The following is an 11,891-nucleotide window of genomic DNA, read 5'->3' on the forward strand; positions in this document are numbered from 1 at the left end:
TTTCCTTTTGTTCCTGTAGATCCCTGCTAGCATTGAAGACGAAGACTACAGTGGCATTGAGACAGCATCCAGAGTTCTTTGCCATCAGCATGGTGTGGCGGCTGAGAGGCGTGTAGCATTCGAAGCATTTAACACGGGCAGGAGGTTCTTAGTCTGTCCTATGAGTGTAAGATTCTGTCCAAACTCTGTGTTAATGGTATTGTTTAATCTAGCCATGTGCATAGAATTGTGCAGTCCAGTGCATGGAATTCATGTTCTTTAATCTAGCCATGTGCTGATGCACATTGTTTAATGAGTACTCTTGTACCATAGCTCTGATGGTCATTTTGTAGCTGTGTGAGGGTCATTTTTGTAGCCATTTAGTACTACTGGTGCTAATCAGTGGATTAGAAAATGTTTGCAGTACAAGAGTACTCACTTTGCAAATTATTTGATTGTTTAAGGCCAGAGAGATTCAATGTCAGAAGCTTAAAATTCACCTAGTGTTATATTATTAAAGTTGGCTATATTATTAAAGTTGTTTCCCAAGGATGCTTAAAGTTCATTTTTAATTCAGTGGCTAGTCATTTAGGGTCCTACATTGTTTTAAGATGCTCATGCTATGGTTGTTTATATTGCAGGAAGATGACAACTGTGGTGTTGTTCTCTGGGTTGACCCAGAGTGGCCTCCTACATTGCAGAATGCCTTGTTGAAGCTATGGGAAATGTATCATGACAGCAAGAGTGATAGGAGGAAGGATAACCTGGAGAGTTCATTCACTATTCACCAGTTGACTGAAGAAAAAAATAATCTAGAGGCCAACTATGACAAATTGGTTGAAGATGTGCACCAACTGTTCAATGCTCAAGAGGATAGGATGGTAGATTTCAGCTATTTGCAGGCTAAGATGCAGAATGTGCATGTTTCTGATTCAGTATCTGACATGAAGACAGAGATGGGGAAGAAAGATGCGGAGATCTTCAAGCTGCAGGAGAAGTATAAAGTACTGATGAAGCTGACAGAATCTCAAGGCACTTGCATCAGCAACCTGAAGTTTAATCATCTAAAAGAGAAGGAAGTGCTTAGTACATCCACCAGGAACCTGCAATTCCAGGTTGATGAACTCAAAAAGTCTGAGGAAAAGCTCACCCAGGAGAACACCCAGCTGCTCCTTCACATGAGTGATCTCAAGAAGGGGCATGAGAAGCTCACAGCAAGGAGGGATCAGCTAAAGATTCAGATTGCTGAACTGTTGAAGTCAGAGGAGAAGAACAAGCAGAAATTGAAGGGGATCCTGGACATCTTGTCAGAATGAAGATGTAGAGGAAGAGCAAGAGCAAGATCCAGATCAACATGAAGAAGAAGAATGCTTGCTTTGCTGACTTTTGTGAAGTATGGTGTTGTTGTAAACTAAGTTATGTACTATGTTGTGGCTTAAAGTTGTTGTGAACCACTATGGTGTTGTGGTGAACCACTATGTTGTTGCTTTAAGTTGTTGTGAACCACTATGGTGTTGTGGTGAACCACTATGTTGTTGCTGTGAACCACTATGTTAACTCTTAGTTGCTGTGAACCACTATGTTAATCAATATGTTGTTGTTGTGAACCAGTAAGTTGTGAACCTTGTTGTGAACCAGTAAGTTGTGAACCTTGTTGTGAACCACTATGGTGTTAGGCATTTAGGGTCCGTCGACGTCGTGAACCCCCTAAACCAAAGTGGTTAGGCATTTAGGGTCCGTCGACGTCGAGAACCCCCTAAACCAAAGTGGTTAGGCATTTAGGGTCCGTCGACGTCGAGAACCCCCTAAACCAAAGTGGTTAGGCATTTAGGGTCCGTCGACGTCGAGAACCCCCTAAACCAAAGTTGTCAGGCATTTAGGGTCCGCCGACGTCGAGAACCTCCTAAACCAAAGTGGTTAGGCATTTAGGGTCTGTCGATGTCGAGAACCCCCTAAACCAAAGTGGTCAGGTAAACAAAGTGGTTAGGCATAGCAATTCAGTACACTCAAACATAATCATCCAACCAGTTTGACTTGTTGGTTCAGTACAATCAAACCTAAGCATCCAACCATGCCATGGTTCAGGACACAAAACATTGATCACTTGCCATAGTTTTGAGAAACAACAACTCATTTCACACACTCATCAGTTACCACTAGGATCAAACCACCTCATCCAACCAGTGTGACTTCTTGGGGCAGAAGATGTAGAAGGAGTTGCATATCTTGGGGCAGTGAATGGCCTTGCTCCAGATCTTGCACCAGACCTTGCTCCAGATCTTGCACCAGTCCTTGCAGGTGGAGGTTGTGATCTTGGTGCAGGCTGGGATCTTGCAGGTGAAGGCTGTGATCTTGCAGGTAGGGGCTGTGATCTTGCAGGTGTAGGTTGCTGCTGTGACCTCTTGGTCTTGCAAAAAGAAGTGAGATTGGTATTAGTAGACAACATTAAAATATTAACAAATGCACTAGTCAACAAATAAAAAAGAAGTGAGATTTGGTATTACCACATGTTTGTTTTTCCTCATAGACAAATCTGGTTTCAATTGTTTCAGGCAGTTGGTGTATCTATGGCCTTGGAGACCACAGTTAGAGCATGTTATTGTGGCCATTCTACTGCTGTCTTTTGGCTTTGGCACTTCAAACTTGCCCTTCATCCTCTTCTCTTGCTTTCTTCCTCTCCTAACATGAAATTCTGGTGGCTCTATGTCTGGTCCAGGTGTCCTTATCCAGTCATGTTCACCAGGAACAGGAAAGATCATAGGTTCATATGCTGCCACATAAAATGGTTTTCTGAAGAATTTACAAACAAAGTCCTCTGGAAACCTCTTGGCCTTGTTAATTGCTGAAATTGCATGGTTACATGGTAGGCCACTGAGGTCCCATTTTCTGCAACCACATGTATGATTATCCAAGTTCACAGGGTGTGTTTGCTGCCCACTGGTCACTTGCCATAAATTAACACCATCTTGAATGGGTTTGCAATATCTAGCCCTCTCCTTTTCCAGCTCTAACTTCTCAGCATAGTGTGGTGTGATCTCCCAGAAAGCTGCCTTTCCTCTCTCTCTCTCTTCTCATGCCACCTCACCATTTGCTTGTCCTTAATACCATCAACCATAGTCCTAATAGGCTTTTTCCTAAAATCAAGGATATACTTGTTGAACACCTCAGATAGGTTGTTAACAACCAAATCTGTCTTGCAGTTAGTGTCAAAAGCATGCCTTGCCCATGTATTCTTAGGAATTGCATTAAGCCACTTCCAAGCATCCACACACTCATTTCTCAAATCATTCATAGCAATATTAAACTCATATTCATTGTAAGCATAACTGGCATTATCCATGCATTTCTTTAGATCTTCCCCCCTAAAACCAGCATTCTGGAAATTTGCATATAAGTGTCTAAGACAATATCTCTGGTGGCAGTTTGGAAATACTCTATTCACTGCATTGAGTAGCCCCTGTTGAAATTACAACAACAAACTAAGCTACTGACTACAGATATAGTTGAAAAAAACCAAGAAACTATGCTACTGAAATTACACAGCAAACTAAGTACTTACCTTCTGTCTATCTGACATGATAGTATAAGGACCAAATTGGCCAACTTCTCCTCCTAGACATATCTTGAGTTGGTGCAGAAACCAGCACCAATTTGCTGTATCCTCCTGACCAACAATGGCAAATGTAATTGGATAAATGTTGTTATTGCCATCTCTGCCAGTGGCAGCAAGGATCTGTGCACCTGTGGTCAGCTTAATAAAGCATCCATCAACACCTGTTTTGCAAAAAAAGAACCAATTAAGTCAGTACATAGCAAAGAAACTATAGCAAAGGTGGAATCATGTACATAGCAATGAAACTAAAGAAAAGAAACAAGTAACTAACCAATGAAAGGTCTGCATCTAGTGAGAAATCCCTCCCTTGCTCCATTTAAGCAGAAAAACATTGCATGAAACCTTGGCCCTGGATGTGGTATTTTTTTTGTTGCTTTAGGAACTAGAGTTGTAACTACAACCCTACTTCCAGGGTTTGTCTGCATGATGGTTGCTGCATAGTCCCTTAACCTGGGATACTGCTTCTTGTGCTCTCCTAAGACAGCTTCCACAGCTAAGTTTTTGGCCCTATAGGCCATGTGCTTAGGAACCTCAACACCATACTTCTCATTGCAGGCATCAATCAGAGTTTGTATGCTAGTGGTTGGATCAGACCTGAACAATGACTCATATGTCTTTGCAAGCCACTTTGCACTAACCCTGGAAGACTCTGTACTGGTAGGGCAAGTGTGCTCCAGGTTCATTTTTTTATAGCAAAAGTCTTTTCACCTTTGATCACAGCAGCAACAATGTGGAACTGACAGTGCTCATTTCTGCAACTTGTAATGATCCTTTGGTCAGAGTTTCTATGATATCTGAAATCTCTTGCCTGTGGAATGTGCAATCTCAACAGAGCATCTCTGAATTGCTGCTGATTTGTGAAGCACATGTACTTGTTGGGGAACGTAGCACAAATTCAAAATTTTCCTATGTGTCACCAAGATCTATCTATGGAGAAACCAGCAACGAGGGGAAGGAGAGTGCATCTACATACCCTTGTAGATCGCTAAGCGGAAGCGTTCATGAGTACGGGGTTGAAGGAGTCATACTCGTCGTGATCCAAATCACCGGAGATCCTAGTGCCGAACGGACGGCACCTTCGCGTTCAACACACGTACAGCCTGGTGACGTCTCCCATGCCTTGATCCAGCAAGGAGAGAGGAAGAGGTTGAGGAAGACTCCATCTAGCAGCAGCACAACGGCGTGATGGTGGTGGAGGAGCATGGCAATCCTGCAGGGCTTCGCCAAGCACCACGGGAGAGGAGGAGGAGGAGAGGCAGGGCTGCACCAGTAGAGGGAGAAGTTCTCATGTGTTGGCAGCCCCAAAACCTCAAGTATATATAGGGGAGGGAGAGGGCTGCGCCCCCATCTAGGGTTTCCCCCCCCCCCAAGGGGTGCGGCCAGCCCTAGATGGGGCTTGGGGAGGCGGCCAAGAGGGGGAGAGAGGGGAGGCGCGCCTGGGGTGGGCCTTAGGGCCCATCTGCCCTAGGGTTTGCCCCCTCCCACTCTCCCTTGCGCCTTGGGTCCCTTGTGGGGGGCGCACCAGCCCTCCTAGGGGCTGGTCCCCTCCCACACTTGGCCCACGCAGCCTTCTGGGGCAGGTGGCCCCACTTGGTGGACCCCGGGGACCCTCCCGGTGGTCCCGGTACATTACCGATATCGCCCGAAACTTTTCCGGTGACCAAAACAGGACTTCCCATATATAAATCTTTACCTCCGGACCATTCCGGAACTCCTCGTGACGTCCGGGATCTCATCCGGGACTCCGAACAACATTCGGTAACCACATACAAACTTCCTTTATAACCCTAGCGTCATCGAACCTTAAGTGTGTAGACCCTACGGGTTCGGGAGACATGCATACATGACCGAGACGTTCTCCGGTCAATAACCAACAGCGGGATCTGGATACCCATGTTGGCTCCCACATGTTCCACGATGATCTCATCGGATGAACCACGATGTCAAGGACTCAATCAATCCCGTATTCAATTCCCTTTGTCTAGCGGTATTATACTTGCCCGAGATTCGATCGTCGGTATCCCGATACCTTGTTCAATCTCGTTACCGGCAAGTCTCTTTACTCGTTCCGCAACACATCATCCCGTGATCAACTCCTTGATCACATTGTGCACATTCTGATGATGTCCTACCGAGTGGGCCCAGAGATACCTCTCCGCTTACACGGAGTGACAAATCCCAGTCTCGATTCGTGCCAACCAAACAGACACTTTCGGAGATACCTGTAATGCACCTTTATAGTCACCCAGTTACCTTGTGACGTTTGGTACACCCAAAGCATTCCTACGGTATCCGGGAGTTGCACAATCTCATGGTCTAAGGAAATGATACTTGACATTAGAAAAGCTTTAGCATACGAACTACACGATCTTTGTGCTAGGCTTAGGATTGGGTCTTGTCCATCACATCATTCTCCTAATGATGTGATCCCGTTATCAACGACATCCAATGTCCATAGCCAGGAAACCATGACTATCTGTTGATCACAACGAGCTAGTCAACTAGAGGCTCACTAGGGACATATTGTGGTCTATGTATTCACACGTGTATTACGATTTCCGGATAATACAGTTATAGCATGAATAAAAGACTATTATCATGAACAAAGAAATATAATAATAACCAATTTATTATTGCCTCTAGGGCATATTTCCAACAGTCTCCCACTTGCACTAGAGTCAATAATCTAGTTCACATCGCCATGTGATTAACACTCACAGGTCACATCGCCATGTAACCAACATCCAAAGAGTTTACTAGAGTCAATAATCTAGTTCACATCACTATGTGATTAACACTCAATGAGTTCTGGGTTTGATCATGTTGCTTGTGAGAGAGGTTTTAATCAACGGGTCTGAACCTTTCAGATCCGTGTGTGCTTTACAAATTTTTTATGTCATCTCCTAGATGCAGCTACCACGCTCTATTTGGAGCTATTCCAAATAACTGTTCTACTTGGAGCTATTCTAAATTGTTGCTCCATTATACGTATCCGGTATCTCTACTCAGAGCTACCCGGATAGGTGTTAAGCTTGCATCATCGTAACTCTTTACGTCGAACTCTTTATCACCTCCATAACCGAGAAAATTCCTTAGTCCACTAGTTACTAAGGATAACTTTGACCGCTGTACTGTGATCCATTCTTGGATCACTCTTGTACCCCTTGACTGACTCATGGCAAGGGACACTTCAGGTGCGGTACACAGCATAGCATACTGTAGAGCCTACGTCTAAAGCATAGGGGACGACCTTCGTCCTTTCTCTCTTTTCTGCCGAGGTCGAGCTTTAAGTCTTAACTTCGTACCTTACAACTCAGGCAAGAACTTCTTCTTTGACTGATCCATCTTGAACACCTTCAAGATCATGTCAAGGTATGTGCTCATTTGAAAGTATTATTAAGCATTTTGATCTATCCTTATAGATCTTGATGCTCAATGTTCAAGTAGCTTAATCCAGGTTTTCTATTGAAAAACACCTTTCAAATAACCCTATATGCTTTCTAGAAAATCATTTCTGATCATCAACATGTCAACAACATATACTCATCAGAAATTCTATAGTGCTCCCACTCACTTCTTTGGAAATACAAGTTTCTCATAAACTTTGTATACACCAAAATCTTTGATCATCTCATCAAAGCGCACATTCCAACTCCGAGATGCTTACTCCAGTCCTTAGAAGGATTGCTGGAGCTAGCATACCTTTTAGCATCCTTAGGATCGACAAAACCTTTCTGATTGTATCACATACAACCTTTCCTTACGAAAGTTGGTAAGGAAACTCGTTTTGGCATCCATCTGCCAGATTTCATAAATACAGCTTATGCTAACATGATTCCGACGGACTTAAGCATCGCTACGGATGAGAAAGTCTCATCGTAGTCAACTCCTTGAACTTGTCGGAAAACATCTTAACGACAAGTCGAGCTTTCTTAATGGTGATACTTACCATCATTGTCCGTCTTCCTTTTTAAAATCCATATGTACCTAACAGCCTTACGACCATCAAGTAGTTCTTCCAAAGTCTACACTTTGTTTTCATACATGGATCCTCTCTCGGATTTTATGGCCTCGAGCCATTTATCAGAATCCGGGCCCACCATCGCTTCTCCATAGCTCGTAGGTTCATTGTTGTCTAGCAACATGACCCTCAAGACAGGATTACTGTACCACTCTGAAGCAGTACACATCCTTGTCACCCTACGAGGTACGGTAGTGACTTGATCCAAAACTTCATGATCACTATCATAAGCTTCTACTTCAATTGGTGTAGGTGCCACATGAACAACTTCCTGTGCCCTGATACACACTGGTTGAAGTGATGGTTCAATAACCATATCAAGTCTCCACCATCCTCCCACTCAACTCTTTTGAGAGAAACTTTTCCTCGAGAAAGGACCCGATTCTAGAAACAATCCTTTATTGCTTTCGGATCTGAGGCATGAGGTATACCCAACTGTTTTGGGTGTCCTATGAAGATGCATTTTATCCGCTTTGGGTTCGAGCTTATCAATCTTGAAACTTTTTCACATAAGCGTCGCAGCCCCAAACCTTTAAGAAACGACAACTTAGGTTTCTCCAAACGGTGTTGTCTCAACGGAATTACGTGGTGCCCTATTTAAAGTGAATGTGGTTTTCTCTAATGCCTAACCCATGAACAATAGTGGTAATTCGATAAGAGACATCATGGTACGCACCATATCCAATAGGGTGCAACTATGATGTTCGGACACACCATCACACTATAGTGTTCCAGGCGGTATTAATTGCGAAACAATTTCCACAATGTCTTAATTGTGTGCCAAAACTCATAACTCAGATATTCATCTCTATGATCATATCATAGACATTTTATCCTCTTGTCACAATGATCTTCTACTTCACTCTGAAATTACTTGAACCATTCAATAATTCAGACTTGTGTTTCATCAAGTAAATATTCTCAACATCTACTCGAATCTTCTGTGAAGTAAGAACATAACGATATTCACTGCATGCCTCAGCACTCATTGGACTGGACACATCAAAATGTGTTACTTCCAACAAGTTGCTATCTTGTTCCATCTTACTGAAAACGAGGCTTTTCAGTCATCTTGCCCATGTGGTACGATTTGCGTATCTCAAGTGATTCAAAATCAAGTGAGTCCAAACGATCCATTTGCATGGAGTTTCTTCATGCATATACACCAATAGACATGGTTCGCATGTCTCAAACTTTTCAAAAACGAGTGAGCCCAAAGATCCATCAACATGGAGCTTCTTCATGCGTTTTATACCATTATGACTTACATGGCAGTGCCACAAGTAAGTGGTACTATCATCACTATCTTATATCTTTTGGCATGAAAATGTGTATCACTACGATCGAGATTCAATAAACCATTCCTTTAGGTGCAAGACCAATGAAGGTGTTATTCAAATAAATAGAGTAACCATTATTCTCCTTAAATGAATAACCGTATTGCGATAGACATAATCCAATCATGTCTATGCTTAACGCAAACACCAAATGGCAATTATTCAGGTTTAATACTAATCTTGATGGTAGAGGGAGCGTGCGATGTTTGATCACATCAAACTTGGAAACATTTCCAACACATATCGTCAGCTCTACTTTAGCTAGTCTCCGTTTATTCCATAGCTCTTTTATTTCGAGTTACTAACACTTAGCAACTGAACCGGTATCTAATACCCTGGTGCTACTAGGAGTACTAGTAAAGTACACATTAACACAATGTATATCCAATATACTTCCATCGACCTTGCTAGCCTTCTTATCTACCAAGCATCTAGGGTAATCCTGCTCCAGTGGTTGTTCCCCTTATTACAGAAGCATTTAGTCTCGGGTTTGGGTTCAACCTTGGGTTTCTTCATTGGAGCAGCAACTGATTTGCCATTTCATGAAGTGTCCCTTCTTGCCCTTGCCCTTCTTGAAACTAGCGGTTTCACCAACCATCAATAATTGATGCTCCTTCTTGATTTCTACTTTCGCGGTGTCAAACATCGTGAATACCTCAAGGATCATCATATCTATCCCTGATGTGTTATATTTCATCACGAAGCTCTAGCAGCTTGGTGGCAATGACTTTGGGGAAACATTACTATCTCATCTGGAAGATTAACTCCCACTCGATTCAAGTGATTGTTGCACTCAGACAATCTGAGCACAAGCTCAACGATTGAGCTTTTCTCCCTGAGTTTGCAGGCTAAGAAAATCGTCGGAGGTCTTATACCTCTTGACGTGGGCACGAGCCTGAAATCCCAATTTCATCCCTTGAAACATCTCATATGTTCCGCGATGTTTCGAAAACGTCTTTAGTGCCTCAACTCTAAACCGTTTAACTGAACTATCACGTAGTTATCAAAACGTGTATGTCCGATGTTCGCAACATCCACAAACGACGTTTGGGGTTCAGCACACTGAGCAGTGCATTAAGGACATAAGCTTTCTACTGTCCGCATAATTGCTACTATCAACTTTCAACTATATTTTCTCTAGGAACATATCTAAAACAGTAGAACTAAAGCGCGAGCTACGACATAATTTGCAAAATCCTTTTGACTATGTTCAGGTTAATTAAGTTCATTTTATGAACTCCCACTCAGATAGACATCCCTCTAGTCATCTAAGTGATTACATGATCCGAGTCAACTAGGCCGTGTCCGATCATCACGTGAGACGGATTAGTCATCATCGGTGAACATCTTCATGTTGATCGTATCTACTATACGACTCATGCTCGACCTTTCGGTCTCTGTGTTCCGAGGCCATGTCTGTACATGCTAGGCTCGTCAAGTTAACCCTAAGTGTTTCGCGTGTGTAAATCTGTCTTACACCCGTTGTATGTGAACGTAAGAATCCATCACACCCGATCATCACGTGGTGCTTAGAAGCGACGAACTTTAGCAACGGTGCACAGTTAGGGGGAACACTTTCTTGAAATTTTAATGAGGGATCATCTTATTTACTACCGTCGTTCTAAGTAAACAAGATGCATAAACATGATAAACATCACATGCAATCAAATAGAGTAGTGACATGATATGGCCAATATCATATAGCTCCTTTGATCTTCATCTTCGGGGCTCCATGATCATCTTGTCACCGGCATGACACCATGATCTCCATCATCATGATCTCCATCATCGTGTCTTCATGAAGTTGTCACGCCAACGACTACTTCTACTTCTATGACTAACGCGTTTAGCAATAAAGTAAAGTAGTTTACATGGCGTTCTTCAATGACACGCAGGTCATACAATAAATAAAGACAACTCCTATGGCTCCTGCCGGTTGTCATACTCATCGACATGCAAGTCGTGATTCCTATTACAAGAACATGATCAATCTCATACATCACATATCATTCATCACATTCCTCTTGGCCATATCACATCACATAGCATACCCTGCAAAAACAAGTTAGACGTCCTCTAATTGTTGTTTGCATGTTTTACGTGGCTGCTATGGGTTTCTAGCAAGAACGTTTCTTACCTACGCAAAACCACAACGTGATATGCCAATTGCTATTTACCCTTCATAAGGACCCTTTTCATCGAATCTGTTCCGACTAAAGTGGGAGAGACTGGCACCCGCTAGCCACCTTATGCACCAAGTGCATGTCAGTCGGTGGAACCTGTCTCACGTAAGAGTACGTGTAAGGTCGGTCCGGGCCGCTTCTTCCCACAATACCGTCGAAACAAGATTGGACTAGTAACGGTAAGCATATTGAACAAAATCAACGCCCACAACTACTTTGTGTTCTACTCGTCCAAAGAATCTACGCAATAGACCTAGCTCATGATGCCACTGCTGGGGAACGTAGCACAAATTCAAAATTTTCCTACGTGTCACCAAGATCTATCTATGGAGAAACCAGCAACGAGGGGAAGGAGAGTGCATCTACATACCCTTGTAGATCGCTAAGCGGAAGCGTTCATGAGAACGGGGTTGAAGGAGTCGTACTCGTCGTGATCCAAATCACCGGAGATCCTAGTGCCGAACGGACGGCACCTCCGCGTTCAACACACGTACAGCCCGGTGACGTCTCCCATGCCTTGATCCAACAAGGAGAGAGGGAGAGGTTGAGGAAGACTCCATCCAGCAGCAGCACAACGGCGTGATGGTGGTGGAGGAGCGTGGCAATCCTGCAGGGCTTCGCCAAGCACCACGGGAGAGGAGGAGGAGGAGAGGCAGGGCTGCACCAGTAGAGGGAGAAGTTCTCATGTGTTGGCAGCCCCAAAACCTCAAGTATATATAGGGGAGGGAGAGGGCTGCGCCCCCATCTAGGGTTTCCCC

The sequence above is a fragment of the Triticum dicoccoides genome, chromosome 6B (assembly GCF_002162155.2).
Source record: "Triticum dicoccoides isolate Atlit2015 ecotype Zavitan chromosome 6B, WEW_v2.0, whole genome shotgun sequence".
NCBI classification, from domain to species: domain Eukaryota; kingdom Viridiplantae; phylum Streptophyta; class Magnoliopsida; order Poales; family Poaceae; genus Triticum; species Triticum dicoccoides.